Source organism: Thalassophryne amazonica, chromosome 16 (genome assembly GCF_902500255.1).
Source record: "Thalassophryne amazonica chromosome 16, fThaAma1.1, whole genome shotgun sequence".
NCBI classification, from domain to species: domain Eukaryota; kingdom Metazoa; phylum Chordata; class Actinopteri; order Batrachoidiformes; family Batrachoididae; genus Thalassophryne; species Thalassophryne amazonica.
In genome coordinates this window covers 79,827,595-79,847,680 of record NC_047118.1, presented here as the reverse complement: position 1 = coordinate 79,847,680, position 20,086 = coordinate 79,827,595, and the positions used below count along the sequence as shown (strand labels likewise).

At 43.3% G+C, this 20,086-nt stretch overlaps 1 pseudogene; it reads left to right on the top strand.

Moving 5' to 3' along the window:
* The window catches only part of LOC117528768, a 64,041-nt pseudogene that overhangs the window by 29,183 nt on the left and 14,772 nt on the right, over nt 1-20,086 (top strand).

Here is a 20,086-nt window from a genome sequence, read left to right as displayed (position 1 = left end):
ACCCTTTTGGTTTCAGATAAGTACGAATCTAATGACCTAGGCCCAATGGTAAAGATAGCTTTAGAAGTCAGAGAATGGCAAAACATAGAAAATCGACAGGTACATCTCTCAAAAGACAAGCAGATTATACGAATTAACCTAAATGTAAATGATGAGGCTATAGCTCAAAAAATGGAGCTCAATCCTAGACCTGAGACACACACAGTGTTATCGGCCCAACAAGAGAAACTGTTAGAGCAAATACCACCAGTGGTGTGGTTCAAAAGCAAAACAGATGTAGGACTGGTAAAAACAGCCCTACCCATAAAAATAAAAGTAAAACCAGGAGCAAAACTGCCTCACCAAAAACAGTATCCATTAAAGCCTCAGGCTATTGAGGGCATAAAACCAGTAATCAAGGGACTAATGGCAGCAGGAGTTTTAGTAAAAACTAAGAGCCCGTGTAATACTCCCATCTATCCTATCCCTAAAAACAATACCAAAGAGTACCGGCTGGTACATGATCTGTGTCCTATCAACGCAATAGTAGAAATGGATGCACCTGTGGTTCCTGATCCACATACTATACTATCAAGCATCCCTGCTGGAGCAAAATGGTACACAGTAATCGATTTGTGTTCAGCCTATTTCAGTGTACCCGTGCACCCAGATTCACAACACTTGCTTGCATTCAATCAATCAATCAATCAATCAATTTTTTTATATAGCGCCAAATCACAACAAACAGTTGCCCCAAGGCGCTTTATATTGTAAGGCAAGGCCATACAATAATTATGTTGTTGTCCCACATTTCTGGGACAACAACTAACGTATACACGTCTGCCTCAGGGACTGAACCTGTCCCCAGCTATCTTTAACAAAGCCCTGGCTGAAGATTTACAGCACCTTGACATACCCAGCACATTGGTGCAATATATGGATGATCTCCTCATTGCATCAGAGACCCAAGAACAATGTGAAATGGATTCATTAACTGTATTGCATGCTTTGGCGGATGGAGGTCACAAAGTAAGTAAGGACAAACTGCAGTTCTGCCAACAACAAGTAGAATACTTGGGGAGACACTTGTGTGGGACCACGCGATGTATAGCCCCAAGCCAAGTGGAGGCTGTAATCAAGGCTCCCAAACCACAAACAGTGGGACAAATGCTTTCATTCCTTGGGATGGCAGGTTACAGTCGGCCGTGGATTTGTGACTATGCTATAAAAACCGCACCTTTGCGTGCTATGATCAGAGCTGTGGGTCAAACAAACAATGCAGCCCTCCTTACCTGGACAGATGAGGCAACTGGAGCTTTTGAGGCCCTAAAGACAGACATGCAAACTGCTCCAGCATTAGGCAACCCTGATTATGGAAAACCTTTCCATTTGTATGTTACTGAAAAAGCTGGTTATGCCTGCGCTGTATTAATGCAAGACACAAATGAAGGAAAACAACCATTGGCCTATTACAGTACAAAGCTTGACAACATTGAAACAGGACTTCCACCATGCTATCAGGGTCTAGCAGCAGCATGGGCTCATTTACTTTTTGAGCAAAGCCAATTGAGTCTAATAATAGATTAAATGCAGTGTTGAGGCTGTCATTCTCAGCATCTATGTGGATGTTAAAACTAGAGCACAATAGTTGCTAATTAGAGCTATTGTTTAGTCACTAGCCTATAGCAGTCTGCCTCTCAGTAGGAGGGGTCTGGTTAGGTTTAAAACTCCAGCTTTTGTTGGCTTCTGTTTTATTCTTCTCTACAAGAGTCAGACAGAAGTCAGACTTCCAGAGCAAGAATTTTAGCTGAGGAAGCTTCTGCGATTTGAAGCGAAACGTCCTCGCGTCAAGCAACCCAGTCCAGTCGATGATTCAAGCTTCTCTACTAGGGGACCAGACACAGCTTTCAGTTTCTTCTTCTTTGTTGTCTAACATGGTGAAGTTGCAGGTGCAAGTGTCCGGAGGAACTGTAATCCTGGTTCAGATAAAAATTGGAAAAGATGCTGTGTACAGTTACAATATTGTAGTACTATGAAATAAAAAAACAGCCAACTGACATCACAACACAGCAGGTCCCCATAAATGTTCCTCCACATTGCAGCTTTTGACACTCTACAGAACCTTCTTGGGTCCTTCTTAGCTTCCGGATTAGTTTGCGTTCTTGCACCTGAAATCCTTCAGTCGCTTCAGCCTCATCTCCTTGTTGCGGTGCAGTGCACGTTCCCACACCGGTGTCAGCTGTTTCACGGTCGACTTTGGTGCAGGAGCTGAGGTTCCCACATCGATCACTCGTCTTTCCCTGAGATCTGCCAGGCCGATGCTGAGGTGGACACATAGCCACGCGGGATGAAGAGTTTGCAAATGGATTTCTTTTTCTTTCAGCACTCTTCTTATTGGGGTGTAGGCTTTTCTTTTGGCCAAAGTGTCGCTCTTATATCTGTTCAAAGAAGATGAGTCCCCCGCTGTGCTGGATCTTTTTTACTTCAGGCGGACCGAAGCATGAGGTCTTGAGTTTTGAACTCAAGGAAACAGATTATTACCGATTTGGTGCTGGTGCCCTGCAGAGTTGTGGGCCTGAGCGAGTGGTGGCATCAGTGTATTCTGAGCGTTGTGTTGGGGAGAGCGAGTTCAGTTTCTGTAAATCCCTCCATGAAACTTGTGATGTTGTCTCCTTCTGCTCCTTCTAGTATTCTGTGGACGCGGATGTTATTTCTCCATGAACACGCCTCAAGATCTGTGAGTTGTCTGGAGCCGCTCCTGTAGTTAAATTCAGCACTGAACGTCTCCATGTTGGAAACTCTGTTTGGTCTCCACAAGCGTCTGATTCATCTCCTCTCTGAAGTCAGAAAGTTCTCTCTTAATTTCCCCTGTGTCTGCGTTGACATCTTTTCTCACGTCAGAGCTCTTTTATTTCAGTAGTGATGCTAATTTTCATAGCCTCTAGGCTAACATGCTGGGTTAGCATGTTAGCATCTGCGCTATCTTTGCTTTCACATGAGTATTTGTTCTCCTCATTATCTCCAGCCTCTCTATTAATTTTACAGGTTTCTCATAATTTTAAAGTAAAATTTAACGGGGGAGTCAGACCCGCTGGGAGGTGGTGATTTATGCAGCCTCTTGCCTCACCGCCATACCTAAAGTCAGTCACATTCTACCTTTAAAACTGTTTGGTGATTCAGAACTCGACTCAAAGAATCCTGTCTGGGTCGTGGATATATGATGCAATAATTCCATTGCTAGTTTCCCTGCACTGGCTTTCTGTCCTCTTGAGGGCTAATTTCCAGGTTTTATTTCTGACATGTAAAATACTGATTGCTTATTGGCTGAGTGTTCCCGGGGTGAAAAAGAAGTCAGCAGGTTGTAGAACCTTTGCCCACACTGTTTCAGTTTTATGGAGCGGTTAACATTAGACAAAAAAAAAAAAAAATAAATCAATTTTCAAATCAAGTCATAAAATGTCTTTTTTGTTGTTGTTTTTCTTTAATTTCTTTCTTTGTTTTTCATTTTATTTTGCCTCAATTTCCTGTGGTATTTTGGCTCCTGAACCACACACCAGGTTCCATTTTGAGTTTTAGTTGTCCCTGGAGTGGCCTGGAGGGGGGGTCATAAACTCTCTCTCCTGCTTCATGCTTTTCTTTTTGTTTTGAATTCTTATGTAAACTGTGTTTTATTGTGAAGCTGATTTTGGTCAGTTGAATCATTCTTCTCCATCCTTGTGCAGTTGACGGTGCGTTTGGTGCCCAGTTCCAAACGTTGGCAGGAGATCAGTGCTCGTCGGATGGAGATCATCCAGACTCTGATAGAGGTGGAGCTTCAGGATGTCATGGACTACATCTTCTGTCTGGATGTTGACTCAAAGTTCCGCGGGCGCTGGGGCACAGAGTCGCTGGGTGATCTTGTTGCCATCATTCATCCAGGTGTGTGTAAACATGCGTGATGTCACCACTGCTGTTTGTTCATACGAGTAAAGTTCTGATGATTTTATTGAGGAGGTTGTCCTTGGATCAGTTTAAAGTTTGGGCCCAGAATCTGATCCTGGTCCTCAGGTCGACGTCCTAAAGTTTGGTAATTATGTTCTGATGTTGGAGAAAAGAACTCCTGTGTTTTTCTCTGATAATCTCTTCTGTAAAGGTGAATGCAGTGAGACCACTTACTGAACTGGTCTGAGGGAATCCACAGACACCCAAGCACCTTTGAAATGGGACGATCTAATCACCATATTTATGATGTAAATTGCTGACTGTTGCAGTCTGAGAAGTGTGCAGCCTCTGAATTGCCTACATACTGAGAGTGGCGACAACTAGCAATTTGATGCCATATTGTTTCCTCTTTCAATCCATTACACAATGTATTTACTGTGTTTATGTATTGCAGGTCCACATTCACACCTGTCTTATGGAAAAAACATGTTTCAGAGGTCCATGACTCTGTTTAATTAATGATCATTTTAGGCTAAACAAGAGTTTGAGCACAAAACTCCACTACTTATTGTTGCAAATTAACACTAGTGGTTAATTTTACCTCAAATAAATCTGGGGGGGGGGGGGGGGGGGGCACCGCCTCTGACTGATTTTATAACAATATTATGTCAATATTTTTAGGATCAGTCAACAGGTAATATTAAATCAGTCTCTTATCTTCCAGTCAGAAGTTCTACAGGTCAAGATCTGACACTACCACTCTGGCTCTCACTGCGGTATTGTATCACTTCCTGTTCCGGAGCACAGCGGTGTTTTTCTGTATCTGTTAGCTGTTTAATCTGCGCAGTTAGATTGATCTAGTTATCTAGATTACGATTTGTTTCCCAGTGTAATCTTTACGTGCCTTAACTAAAGCACTCCTTCTGCTGAATCACCTCTAAATTATTTACACATTATTCACTTTGCGTGTTTTTAGGAATCCGCTAGCTTAGCGTAGCTACTAGCTCTTAGCCGATTTAGCATGGCGGCTTCTCCTGTCTCTCCCGCACTTTTCTGCTCTGGGTGTGAAATGTTTAGTTATTCCTCGGCCTCCTTTAGCAGTAACGGTACTTGTAATAAGTGTAGCTTATTCGTAGCTTTGGAGGCCAGGCTGGGCGAATTGGAGACTCGGCTCCGCACCGTGGAAAATTCTACAGCTAGCCAGGCCCCTGTAGTCGGTGCGGACCAAGGTAGCTTAGCCGCCGTTAGTTACCCCCTGGCAGATCCCGAGCAGCCGGGAAAGCAGGCCAACTGGGTGACTGTGAGGAGGAAGCGTAGCCCTAAACAGAAGCCCCGTGTACACCGCCAACCCGTTCACATCTCTAACCGTTTTTCCCCACTCGACGACACACCCGCCGAGGATCAAACTCTGGTTATTGGCGACTCTGTTTTGCGAAATGTGAAGTTAGCAACACCAGCAACCATAGTCAATTGTCTTCCGGGGGCCAGAGCAGGCGACATTGAAGGAAATTTGAAACTGCTGGCTAAGGCTAAGCGTAAATTTGGTAAGATTGTAATTCACGTCGGCAGTAATGACACCCGGTTACGCCAATCGGAGGTCACTAAAATTAACATTAAATCGGTGTGTAACTTTGCAAAAACAATGTCGGACTCTGTAGTTTTCTCTGGGCCCCTCCCCAATCAGACCGGGAGTGACATGTTTAGCCGCATGTTCTCCTTGAATTGCTGGCTGTCTGAGTGGTGTCCAAAAAATGAGGTGGGCTTCATAGATAATTGGCAAAGCTTCTGGGGAAAACCTGGTCTTGTTAGGAGAGACGGCATCCATCCCACTTTGGATGGAGCAGCTCTCATTTCTAGAAATCTGGCCAATTTTCTGAAATCCTCCAAACCGTGACTATCCAGGGTTGGGACCAGGAAGCAGAGTTGTAGTCTTACACACCTCTCTGCAGCTTCTCTCCCCCTGCCATCCCCTCATTACCCCATCCCAGTAGAGATGGTGCCTGCTCCCAGACTACCAATAACCAGCAAAAATCTATTTAAGCATAAAAATTCAAAAAGAAAAAATAATATAGCACCTTCAACTGCACCACAGACTAAAACAGTTAAATGTGGTCTATTAAACATTATGTCTCTCTCTTCTAAGTCCCTGTTGGTAAATGATATAATAATTGATCAACATATTGATTTATTCTGCCTTACAGAAACCTGGTTACAGCAGGATGAATATGTTAGTTTAAATGAGTCAACACACCCGAGTCACACTAACTGTCAGAATGCTCGTAGCACGGGCCGGGGCGGAGGATTAGCAGCAATCTTCCATTCCAGCTTATTAATTAATCAAAAACCCAGACAGAGCTTTAATTCATTTGAAAGCTTGACTCTTAGTGTTGTCCATCCAAATTGGAAGTCCCAAAAACCAGTTTTATTTGTTTTTATCTATCATCCACCTGGTCGTTACTGTGAGTTTCTCTGTGAATTTTCAGACCTTTTGTCTGACTTAGTGCTTAGCTCAGATAAGATAATTATAGTGGGCGATTTTAACATCCACACAGATGCTGAGAATGACAGCCTCAACACTGCATTTAATCTATTATTAGACTCTATTGGCTTTGCTCAAAAAGTAAATGAGTCCACCCACCACTTTAATCATATCTTAGATCTTGTTCTGACTTATGGTATGGAAATAGAAGACTTAACAGTATTCCCTGAAAACTCCCTTCTGTCTGATCATTTCTTAATAACATTTACATTTACTCTGATGGACTACCCAGCAGTGGGGAATAAGTTTCATTACACTAGAAGTCTTTCAGAAAGCCCTGTAACTAGGTTTAAGGATATGATTCCTTCTTTATGTTCTCTAATGCCATATACCAACACAGTGCAGAGTAGCTACCTAAACTCTGTAAGTGAGATAGAGTATCTCGTCAATAGTTTTACATCCTCATTGAAGACAACTTTGGATGCTGTAGCTCCTCTAAAAAAGAGAGCTTTAAATCAGAAGTGCCTGACTCCGTGGTATAACTCACAAACTCGTAGCTTAAAGCAGATAACCCGTAAGTTGGAGAGGAAATAGCGTCTCACTAATTTAGAAGATCTTCACTTAGCCTGGAAAAAGAGTCTGTTGCTCTATAAAAAAGCCCTCCGTAAAGCTAGGACATCTTTCTACTCATCACTAATTGAAGAAAATAAGAACAACCCCAGGTTTCTTTTCAGCACTGTAGCCAGGCTGACAAAGAGTCAGAGCTCTATTGAGCTGAGTATTCCATTAACTTTAACTAGTAATGACTTCATGACTTTCTTTGCTAACAAAATTTTAACTATTAGAGAAAAAATTACTCATAACCATCCCAAAGATGTATCGTTATCTTTGGCTGCTTTCACTGATGCCGGTATTTGGTTAGACTCTTTCTCTCAGATTGTTCTGAGTTATTTTCATTAGTTACTTCATCCAAACCATCAACATGTTTATTAGACCCCATTCCTACCAGGCTGCTCAAGGAAGCCCTACCATTATTTAATGCTTCGATCTTAAATATGATCAATCTATCTTTTAGTTGGCTATGTACCACAGGCTTTTAAGGTGGCAGTAATTAAACCATTACTTAAAAAGCCATCACTTGACCCAGCTATCTTAGCTAATTATAGGCCAATCTCCAACCTTCCTTTTCTCTCAAAAATTCTTGAAAGGGTAGCTGTAAAACAGCTAACTGATCATCTGCAGAGGAATGGTCTATTTGAAGAGTTTCAGTCAGGTTTTAGAATTCATCATAGTACAGAAACAGCATTAGTGAAGGTTACAAATGATCTTCTTATGGCCTCGGACAGTGGACTCATCTCTGTGCTTGTTCTGTTAGACCTCAGTGCTGCTTTTGATACTGTTGACCATAAAATTTTATTACAGAGATTAGAGCATGCCATAGGTATTAAAGGCACTGCACTGCGGTGGTTTGAATCATATTTGTCTAATAGATTACAATTTGTTCATGTAAATGGGGAATCTTCTTCACAGACTAAAGTTAATTATGGAGTTCCACAAGGTTCTGTGCTAGGACCAATTTTATTCACTTTATACATGCTTCCCTTAGGCAGTATTATTAGAAAGCATTGCTTAAATTTTCATTTTCACGCAGATGATACCCAGCTTTATCTATCCATGAAGCCAGAGGACACACACCACTTAGCTAAACTGCAGGATTGTCTTACAGACATAAAGACATGGATGACCTCTAATTTCCTGCTTTTAAACTCAGATAAAACTGAAGTTATTGTACTTGGCCCCACAAATCTTAGAAACATGGTGTCTAACCAGATCCTTACTCTGGATGGCATTACCATGACCTCTAGTAATACTGTGAGAAATCTTGGAGTCATTTTTGATTAGGATATGTCATTCAAAGCGCATATTCAATCAATCAATCAATTTTTTTTTTTATATAGCGCCAAATCACAACAAACAGTTGCCCCAAGGCGCTTTATATTGTAAGGCAAGGCCATACAATAATGATGTAAAACCCCAACGGTCAAAACGACCCCCTGTGAGCAAGCACTTGGCTACAGTGGGAAGGAAAAAACTCCCTTTTAACAGGAAGAAACCTCCAGCAGAACCAGGCTCAGGGAGGGGCAGTCTTCTGCTGGGACTGGTTGGGGCTGAGGGAGAGAACCAGGAAAAAGACATGCTGTGGAGGGGAGCAGAGATCGATCACTAATGATTAAATGCAGAGTGGTGCATACAGAGCAAAAAGAGAAAGAAACAGTGCATCATGGGAACCCCCCAGCAGTCTACGTCTATAGCAGCATAACTAAGGGATGGTTCAGGGTCACCTGATCCAGCCCTAACTATAAGCTTTAGCAAAAAGGAAAGTTTTAAGCCTAATCTTAAAAGTAGAGAGGGTGTCTGTCTCCCTGATCTGAATTGGGAGCTGGTTCCACAGGAGAGGAGCCTGAAAGCTGAAGGCTCTGCCTCCCATTCTACTCTTACAAACCCTAGGAACTACAAGTAAGCCTGCAGTCTGAGAGCGAAGCGCTCTATTGGGGTGATATGGTACTACGAGGTCCCTAAGATAAGATGGGACCTGATTATTCAAAACCTTATAAGTAAGAAGAAGAATTTTAAATTCTATTCTAGAATTAACAGGAAGCCAATGAAGAGAGGCCAATATGGGTGAGATATGCTCTCTCCTTCTAGTCCCCGTCAGCACTCTAGCTGCAGCATTTTGAATTAACTGAAGGCTTTTTAGGGAACTTTTAGGACAACCTGATAATAATGAATTACAATAGTCCAGCCTAGAGGAAATAAATGCATGAATTAGTTTTTCAGCATCACTCTGAGACAAGACCTTTCTGATTTTAGAGATATTGCGTAAATGCAAAAAAGCAGTCCTACATATTTGTTTAATATGCGCTTTGAATGACATATCCTGATCAAAAATGACTCCAAGATTTCTCACAGTATTACTAGAGGTCAGGGTAATGCCATCCAGAGTAAGGATCTGGTTAGACACCATGTTTCTAAGATTTGTGGGGCCAAGTACAATAACTTCAGTTTTATCTGAGTTTAAAAGCAGGAAATTAGAGGTCATCCATGTCTTTATGTCTGTAAGACAATCCTGCAGTTTAGCTAATTGGTGTGTGTCGTCTGGCTTCATGGATAGATAAAGCTGGGTATCATCTGCGTAACAATGAAAATTTAAGCAATACCGTCTAATAATACTGCCTAAGGGAAGCATATATAAAGTGAATAAAATTGGTCCTAGCACAGAACCTTGTGGAACTCCATAATTATCTTTAGTCTGTGAAGAAGATTCCCCATTTACATGAACAAATTGTAATCTATTAGACAAATATGATTCAAACCACCGCAGCGCAGTGCCTTTAATACCTATGGCATGCTCTAATCTCTGTAATAAAATTTTATGGTCAACAGTATCAAAAGCAGCACTGAGGTCTAACAGAACAAGCACAGAGATGAGTCCACTGTCCGAGGCCATAAGAAGATCATTTGTAACCTTCACTAATGCTGTTCTGTACTATGATGAATTCTAAAACCTGACTGAAACTCTTCAAATAGACCATTCCTCTGCAGATGATCAGTTAGCTGTTTTACAACTACCCTTTCAAGAATTTTTGAGAGAAAAGGAAGGTTGGAGATTGGCCTATAATTAGCTAAGATAGCTGGGTCAAGTGATGGCTTTTTAAGTAATGGTTTAATTACTGCCACCTTAAAAGCCTGTGGTACATAGCCAACTAACAAAGATAGATTGATCATATTTAAGATCGAAGCATTAAATAATGGTAGGGCTTCCTTGAGCAGCCTGGTAGGAATGGGGTCTAATAAACATGTTGATGGTTTGGATGAAGTAACTAATGAAAATAACTCAGACAGAACAATCGGAGAGAAAGAGTCTAACCAAATACCGGCATCACTGAAAGCAGCCAAAGATAACGATACGTCTTTGAGATGGTTATGAGTAATTTTTTCTCTAATAGTTAAAATTTTGTTAGCAAAGAAAGTCATGAACTCATTACTAGTTAAAGTTAATGGAATACTCAGCTCAATAGAGCTCTGACTCTTTGTCAGCCTGGCTACAGTGCTGAAAAGAAACCTGGGGTTGTTCTTATTTTCTTCAATTAGTGATGAGTAGAAAGATGTCCTAGCTTTACGGAGGGCTTTTTTATAGAGCAACAGACTCTTTTTCCAGGCTAAGTGAAGATCTTCTAAATTAGTGAGACGCCATTTCCTCTCCAACTTACGGGTTATCTGCTTTAAGCTACGAGTTTGAGAGTTATACCATGGAGTCAGACACTTCTGATTTAAAGCTCTCTTTTTCAGAGGAGCTACAGCATCCAAAGCTGTCTTCAATGAGGATGTAAAACTATTGACGAGATACTCTATCTCCCTTACAGAGTTTAGGTAGCTATTCTGCACTGTGTTGTTATATGGCATTAGAGAACATAAAGAAGGAATCATATCCTTAAACCTAGTTACAGCGCTTTCTGAAAGACTTCTAGTGTAATGAAACTTATTCCCTACTGCTGGGTAGTCCATCAGAGTAAATGTAAATGTTATTAAAAAATGATCAGACAGAAGGGAGTTTTCAGGGAATACTGTTAAGTCTTCTATTTCCATACCATAAGTCAGAACAAGATCTAAGATATGATTAAAGTGGTGGGTGGACTCATTTACTTTTTGAGCAAAGCCAATAGAGTCTAATAATAGATTAAATGCAGTGTTGAGGCTGTCATTCTCAGCATCTGTGTGGATGTTAAAATCGCCCACTATAATTATCTTATCTGAGCTAAGCACTAAGTCAGACAAAAGGTCTGAAAATTCACAGAGAAACTCACAGTAACGACCAGGTGGACGATAGATAATAACAAATAAAACTGGTTTTTGGGACTTCCAATTTGGATGGACAAGACTAAGAGACAAGCTTTCAAATGAATTAAAGCTCTGTCTGGGTTTTTGATTAATTAATAAGCTGGAATGGAAGATTGCTGCTAATCCACCGCCCCGGCCCGTGCTACGAGCATTCTGACAGTTAGTGTGACTCGGGGGTGTTGACTCATTTAAACTAACATATTCATCCTGCTGTAACCAGGTTTCTGTTAGGCAGAATAAATCAATATGTTGATCAATTATTATATCATTTACCAACAGGGACTTAGAAGAGAGAGACCTAATGTTTAATAGACCACATTTAACTGTTTTAGTCTGTGGTGCAGTTGAAGGTGCTATATTATTTTTTCTTTTTGAATTTTTATGCTTAAATAGATTTTTGCTGGTTATTGGTAGTCTGGGAGCAGGCACCGTCTCTACGGGGATGGGGGTAATGAGGGGATGGCAGGGGGAGTGAAGCTGCAGAGAGGTGTGTAAGACTACAACTCTGCTTCCTGGTCCCAACCCTGGATAGTCACGGTTTGGAGGATTTAAGAAAATTAGCCAGATTTCTAGAAATGAGAGCTGCTCCATCCAAAGTGGGATGGATGCCGTCTCTCCTAACAAGACCAGGTTTTCCCCAGAAGCTTTGCCAATTATCTATGAAGCCCACCTCATTTTTTGGACACCACTCAGACAGCCAGCAATTCAAGGAGAACATGCGGCTAAACATGTCACTCCCGGTCTGATTGGGGAGGGGCCCAGAGAAAACTACAGAGTCCGACATTGTTTTTGCAAAGTTACACACCGATTTAATGTTAATTTTAGTGACCTCCGATTGGCGTAACCGGGTGTCATTACTGCCGACGTGAATTACAATCTTACCAAATTTACGCTTAGCCTTAACCAGCAGTTTCAAATTTCCTTCAATGTCGCCTGCTCTGGCCCCCGGAAGACAATTGACTATGGTTGCTGGTGTCGCTAACTTCACATTTCTCAAAACAGAGTCGCCAATAACCAGAGTTTGATCCTCGGCGGGTGTGTCGTCGAGTGGGGAAAAACGGTTAGAAATGTGAACGGGTTGGCGGTGTACACGGGGCTTCTGTTTAGGGCTACGCTTCCTCCTCACAGTCACCCAGTCAGCCTGCTTTCCCGGCTGCTCGGGATCTGCCAGGGGGGAACTAACGGCGGCTAAGCTACCTTGGTCCGCACCGACTACAGGGGCCTGGCTAGCTGTAGAATTTTCCACGGTGCGGAGCCGAGTCTCCAATTCGCCCAGCCTGGCCTCCAAAGCTACGAATAAGCTACACTTATTACAAGTACCATTACTGCTAAAGGAGGCCGAGGAATAACTAAACATTTCACACCCAGAGCAGAAAAGTGCGGGAGAGACAGGAGAAGCCGCCATGCTAAATCGGCTAAGAGCTAGTAGCTACGCTAAGCTAGCGGATTCCTAAAAACACGCAAAGTGAATAATGTGTAAATAATTTAGAGGTGATTCAGCAGAAGGAGTGCTTTAGTTAAGGCACGTAAAGATTACACTGGGAAACAAATCGTAATCTAGATAACTAGATCAATCTAACTGCGCAGATTAAACAAATCTATATTAAACAAATATGTAGGACTGCTTTTTTGCATTTACGCAATATCTCTAAAATCAGAAAGGTCTTGTCTCAGAGTGATGCTGAAAAACTAATTCATGCATTTATTTCCTCTAGGCTGGACTATTGTAATTCATTATTATCAGGTTGTCCTAAAAGTTCCCTAAAAAGCCTTCAGTTAATTCAAAATGCTGCAGCTAGAGTACTGACGGGGACTAGAAGGAGAGAGCATATCTCACCCATATTGGCCTCTCTTCATTGGCTTCCTGTTAATTCTAGAATAGAATTTAAAATTCTTCTTCTTACTTATAAGGTTTTGAATAATCAGGTCCCATCTTATCTTAGGGACCTCGTAGTACCATATCACCCCAATAGAGCGCTTCGATCTAAGATTGCAGGCTTACTTGTAGTTCCTAGGGTTTGTAAGAGTAGAATGGGAGGCAGAGCCTTCAGCTTTCAGGCTCCTCTCCTGTGGAACCAGCTCCCAATTCAGATCAGGGAGACAGACACCCTCTCTACTTTTAAGATTAGGCTTAAAACTTTCCTTTTTGCTAAAGCTTATAGTTAGGGCTGGATCAGGTGACCCTGAACCATCTCTTAGTTATGCTGCTATAGACGTAGACTGCTGGGGGGTTCCCATGATGCACTGTTTCTTTCTCTTTTTGCTCTGTATGCACCACTCTGCATTTAATCATTAGTGATCGATCTCTGCTCCCCTCCACAGCATGTCTTTTTCCTGGTTCTCTCCCTCAGCCCCAACCAGTCCCAGCAGAAGACTGCCCCTCCCTGAGCCTGGTTCTGCTGGAGGTTTCTTCCTGTTAAAAGGGAGTTTTTCCTTCCCACTGTAGCCAAGTGCTTGCTCACAGGGGGTCGTTTTGACCGTTGGGGTTTTACATAATTATTGTATGGCCTTGCCTTACAATATAAAGCGCCTTGGGGCAACTGTTTGTTGTGATTTGGCGCTATATAAAAAAATTGATTGATTGATTGATTTATACTTCTGTTCAAGCCACAGAAGACCGCATACGTTCATAACATTTATTTAACTCAGTCAGATGTTAAACAGAACAGATTACAATAATGCAAATTTCGCATTACGCCGGAAGTAAGGGATGCTGTCGAGCTGAAGAAGGAGTCCTACTTATCTTTGTTGGTAGGTGGGACCCCGGAGGCAGCAGACAGGTACCGGCAGGCCAAGCATGCCACAGCCCATGCGGTCGCAGAGGCAAAAACACGGGTCTGGGAGGAGTCCGGGGAGGCCATGGAGGAAGACTATCGTTCGGCCTCGAAGAGATTCTGGCAAACTGTCCGGCTCCTCAGGAGGCGGAAGCTGCTCTCCACCAGCACTGTTTACGGTGCGGGTGGGGAGCTGTTGATCCTGACTGGGGATGTTGTCAGGCAGTGGAAGGAATACTTCGAGGATCTCCTCAATCCCATCCTCACGTCTTCCGAAGAGGAAGCAGAGACTGGGGACTCAGAGGTGGACTCATCCATTACCCAGGCTGAAATCACCGATGTGGTTAGAAAGATCCTCAGTGGCAAGGCTCCTGGGGTGGATGAAATCCATCCTGAGTACCTTAAGTCTCTGGATGTTGTGGGACTGTCTTGGCTGACACGCCTCTGCAATATCGCGTGGCGATCGGGGACAGTGCCTCTGGATTTGCAGACCGGGGTGGTGGTCCCTCTGTTTAAGAAGGGGGACCGGAGAGTGTGTTCCAACTATAGGGGGATCACACTCCTCAGCCTCCCCGGTAAGGTCTATTCCAGAGTACTGGAGAGGAGAATTCGACCGATGGTCGAACCTCGGATTCAGGAGGAGCAGTGTGGTTTTCATCCTGGTCGCGGCACACTGGACCAGCTCTACACGCTCCATCGGGTGCTCGAGGGTTCATGGGAGTTCACCCAACCAGTCCACATGTGTTTTGTGGATCTGGAGAAGGTGTTCGACCATGTCCCTCAGGGCATCCTGTGGGGGGTGCTCCAGGAGTACGGGGTCCGGGGTCCTTTGCTAAGGGCTATCCGGTCCCTGTACGACCGCAGCAGGAGCTTGGTTCGCATTGCCGGTAGTAAGTCAAACCTGTTTCCAGTGCACGTTGGCCTCCGCCAGGGCTGCCCTTTGTTACCGGTTCTTTTCATTATTTTTATGGACAGAATTTCTAGGCGCAGCCAGGGTGTAGAGGGGGTCTGGTTTGGGAACCACAGAATCTCGTCTCTGCTGTTTGCGGACGATGTGGTTCTGTTGGCTTTCGTCAAATCAGGACCTTTAGCATGCACTGGGGCGGTTTGCAGCCGAGTGTGAAACGTCCGGGATGAAAATGTATGGCCTTGCCTTGCAATGTGGAGCGCCTTGGGGCAACTGTTTGTTGTGATTTGGCGCTATACAAGAAAAAAGTTGATTGAGTTGATTGAAAATCAGCACCTCCAAATCCGAGGCCATGGTTCTCGACCGGAAAAAGGTGCTTTGCCCTCTTCAGGTCGGTGAAGTGTCCTTGCCTCAAGTGGAGGAGTTTAAGTATCTCGGGGTCTTGTTCACGAGTGAGGGACAGATGGAGCGTGAGAATGATAGACGGATTGGTACTGCATCTGCAGTGATGCAGTCACTGTATCGGACCGTCGTGGTGAAGAGAGAGCTGAGTAGGGCGGCAAAGCTCTCGATTTTCCGATCGATCTATGTTCCGATCCTCACCTATGGTCATGGGATTTGGCTCATGACTGAAAGAACGAGATCACGAGTACAAGCTGCCGAGATGAGTTTCCTCTGCAGGGTGGCTGGGCGCTCCCTTAGAGATAGGGTGAGGAGCTCGGTCACTCGGGAGGAGCTCGGAGTCGAGCTGCTGCTCCTCCACATCAAAAGGAGTCAGTTGAGGTGGCTCAGGCATCTTTTCCGGATGCCCCCTGGACGCCTCGCTGGAGAGGTGTTCCGGGCATGTCCCATTGGGAGGAGGCCCCGGGGAAGACCCAGGACACGCTGGAGGGACTACATCTCTCGGCTGGCTTGGGAACGCCTTGGGGTTCCCCCAGAGGAGCTGGGGGAGGTGTGTGTGGATCGCAAGGTCTTGGCGGCTTTGCTTGAGCTGCTGCCCCCGTGACCCGACTCTGGATAAAGCGGAAGAAAATGGATGGATGGATGCATGAATTTGGTGCGTTCATCTCTAGTCTGTCAACTAGCGCAGACAACATCTTGATTACTGGTGATTTTTACATTCATATAAATAAGCCCTCTGATCCCCTTGGTAAATCATTAATGGAAATCGTGGATGCGTTGGGATTTCAGCAGTTCATTTATGATTCAACGCATATCAGTGATAATACTCTGAATTTGGTTCTCGCACGTGGCCGTTCTGTCACAAATATCGACATCCTGCCTCTTGCATCGGTGGTCTCTGACCACTCGCTTATTTGGCTTACAATTATGCTGCCACGTTTAGTGGAGCAACAACCTTGCCTATTATTGCAGCAACATATTAAACCTTCAACTTTGACTGAACTCGAAGTAAGACTGCCGGAAATCTTAACTTCAAGTTCGATGAATTTTCAGTCAGTCAGGGCTGTGAAAACTCCGCGGATCCACGGGATTCCGTGGATTTCATCATGTTGAGGGAGGGGTGGGGTGTTAGTGATGTACTCTTTAATCGTGAACATCACTGAGTTTTTAAAATGCTTATCGAAAAGCGTTCTCTTTTTTTTACGACATCGTGTAAGTTTTATAAGTCATGTAGTTTAATTGTTCTGAGTTAATGGATAATTTGGTTTACAATTAAAAGGAAAATCATTCCAGGTCCTACTTCCACGTCATCTTCTGTTATTTCAACATCATCATTGACAGGTCAAATAAAAGGTTGAATGTAGGATCATTTAAATATCCAGTAATTTTGAGATTTGTTCTTCCAGGAGATGCTGAAAAAGTATCATTAGATAAAAATTTAATTCTGGGGCCCCACAGGGCCTGAGACCCTGGCTCCTGGGGGCTGTACCCCCCAGACCCCCTGCAAATTTTCCTCGGATTTCACAATTTTCATTTTACAGCCCTGGTCAGTAGACAGTCTTACAGATAGCCTGAATTTAGTGCTAAAAACCACACTTGATAAGATTGTGCCTCCTCTATTAAGGCCATGCCTTCCCAAGGCAAAGACACATTGGTTACTTGCGTGACCTTAGGCAGAAGGCTAGAGGGTTGGAACGGAAATGGCGTAGTTCCAAACTAGAGGTGTTCCTCCTTGCGTGGCGTGAAGCTATTTTAGATTCTAAGCATGCTTTACTGGCTACGAAGCAGACCTCTTACTCTGAAATGATCAACAAAAACAAGAATAACTCAAAGTTTTTTGTTTGATACTGTGGCATTTCTTATTCGTGGACGACCTGTTGGTCGTTATTTCTTTTCAGCACAGGACTTTCTGGACTATTTCGAAAAGAAAATAGAAGATATTAGGTTGAGTACATCTCAGCATACTTTTGTCCAGTCAGTGCACCAACCTATTGAGGTTAAGTAGAGTAGACACACATACACACACGCCCACAAACCCAACACACAACATGCCTTAGAGTCTACCCTGGGTCTGGGCCAGCTCAGGCATCAGTGCAATAATAGTCATGAAAGAGGAGAGTCTTTACTTGCTTCTTGAAGGTTGAGAGAGATAATTCTAGTCTTGTTGCTTCTGGAAGTTTGTTCCACCACTGAGGGACAGTGACAGAGAACAGTTTTGACTGGGATCGCTTAGAGCAAGCAGGGGGCATGGCTAGGCGGTTTGTGTTGGAGGAGCGCAGATCTCTGGCAGGAACATATGGCCTTAGTATGTCCTTCAGATAAGCTGGGGTCGTTCCTGAGGTGGTTTTGTAGGCAAGGGTTAGGGCCTTGTGCTTGATCCGGGCAGCCACTGGTAGCCAGTGCAACTCGATAAATTTAATAATAATAATAAATTTAATAGTATTTCACTAGGTGTCTTCTAAAAGCACAACTTGTTTATTTGATCCCATACCAACAAAATTGTTTAAGGATCTGTGGCCCATTCTTGGGCCGACTGCTGGAAATTAAATTAAATTAAATCTGTTCCAAATTTCTTTAAATCTGCAGTGTAGAGAAGCTTGAATCTTCGACTGGACTGGGTTGCTTGACGCGAGGACGTTTCGCTTCAAATCGCAGAAGCTTCCTCAGCTAAAATTCTTGCTCTGGTAGTCTGACTTCTGTCTTGACTCTTGTAGAGAAGAATAACAGAAGCCACAGAAGCTGGAGATTTAAACCTAACCAGACCCCTCCTACTGAGAGGCAGACTGCTATAAGATAGTGACTAGGCACTGCGCTGCGGTGGTTTGAATCATATTTGTCTAATAGATTACAATTTGTTCATGTAAATGGGGAATCTTCTTCACAGACTAAAGTTAATTATGGAGTTCCACAAGGTTCTGTGCTAGGACCAATTTTATTCACTTTATACATGCTTCCCTTAGGCAGTATTATTAGACGGTATTGCTTAAATTTTCATTGTTACGCAGATGATACCCAGCTTTATCTATCCATGAAGCCAGAGGACACACACCAATTAGCTAAACTGCAGGATTGTCTTACAGACATAAAGACATGGATGACCTCTAATTTCCTGCTTTTAAACTCAGATAAAACTGAAGTTATTGTACTTGGCCCCACAAATCTTAGAAACATGGTGTCTAACCAGATCCTTACTCTGGATGGCATTACCCTGACCTCTAGTAATACTGTGAGAAATCTTGGAGTCATTTTTGATCAGGATATGTCATTCAAAGTGCATATTAAACAAATATGTAGGACTGCTTTTTTGCATTTACGCAATATCTCTAAAATCAGAAAGGTCTTGTCTCAGAGTGATGCTGAAAAACTAATTCATGCATTTATTTCCTCTAGGCTGGACTATTGTAATTCATTATTATCAGGTTGTCCTAAAAGTTCCCTAAAAAGCCTTCAGTTAATTCAAAATGCTGCAGCTAGAGTACTGACGGGGACTAGAAGGAGAGAGCATATCTCACCCATATTGGCCTCTCTTCATTGGCTTCCTGTTAATTCTAGAATAGAATTTAAAATTCTTCTTCTTACTTATAAGGTTTTGAATAATCAGGTCCCATCTTATCTTAGGGACCTCGTAGTACCATATTACCCCAATAGAGCGCTTCGCTCTCAGACTGCAGGCTTACTTGTAGTTCCTAGGGTTTGTAAGAGTAGAATGGGAGGCAGAGCCTTCAGCTTTCAGGCTCCTCTCCTGTGGAACCAGCTCCCAATTCAGATCAGGGAGACAGACACCCTCTCTACTTTTAAGATTAGGCTTAAAACTTTCCTTTTTGCTAAAGCTTATAGTTAGGGCTGGATCAGGTGACCCTGAACCATCCCTTAGTTATGCTGCTATAGACGTAGACTGCTGGGGGGTTCCCATGATGCACTGTTTCTTTTTCTTTTTGCTCTGTATGCACCACTCTGCATTTAATCATTAGTGATCGATCTCTGCTCCCCTCCACAGCATGTCTTTTTCCTGGTTCTCTCCCTCAGCCCCAACCAGTCCCAGCAGAAGACTGCCCCTCCCTGAGCCTGGTTCTGCTGGAGGTTTCTTCCTGTTAAAAGGGAGTTTTTCCTTCCCACTGTAGCCAAGTGCTTGCTCACAGGGGGTCGTTTTGACCGTTGGGGTTTTACATAATTATTGTATGGCCTTGCCTTACAATATAAAGCGCCTTGGGGCAACTGTTTGTTGTGATTTGGCGCTATATAAAAAAATTGATTGATTGATTGATTAAACAATAGCTCTAATTAGCCCCTATTGTGCTCTAGTTAGCACCCTGCTAATGACAGGGCAGCTGTCCCTCCTAATGATGGGACGGACGCCTCTCCTGACGGCTCACCTGACGACTCTCCTGATGATGTGAATGACTCATTACCATGAACAAAAGACTGAAACTGCTTTGACCTGAGTACCCCATTGTAAACAGGGGACAAAGTGTGTCTCAGACCCCCTCCCTGGTTAAGGCTGGGTTTCAACTGTTTCACATAAAATGTCTCCTTCACTCCTCTCTCAAACCATTTCCTTTCTCTGGCTAAGATTTTAACTTCCTTGTCCTCAAACTTGTGGTTAGTGTCTTTAAGGTGGAGATGAACTGCAGACTGAGGTCCACCAGCGCCCTCTCTGCGGTGCTGGTATAACCTTTTGTGTAACGGCTGCTTAGTCTCACCTATGTAGTGTTCGTTACAGTTTTT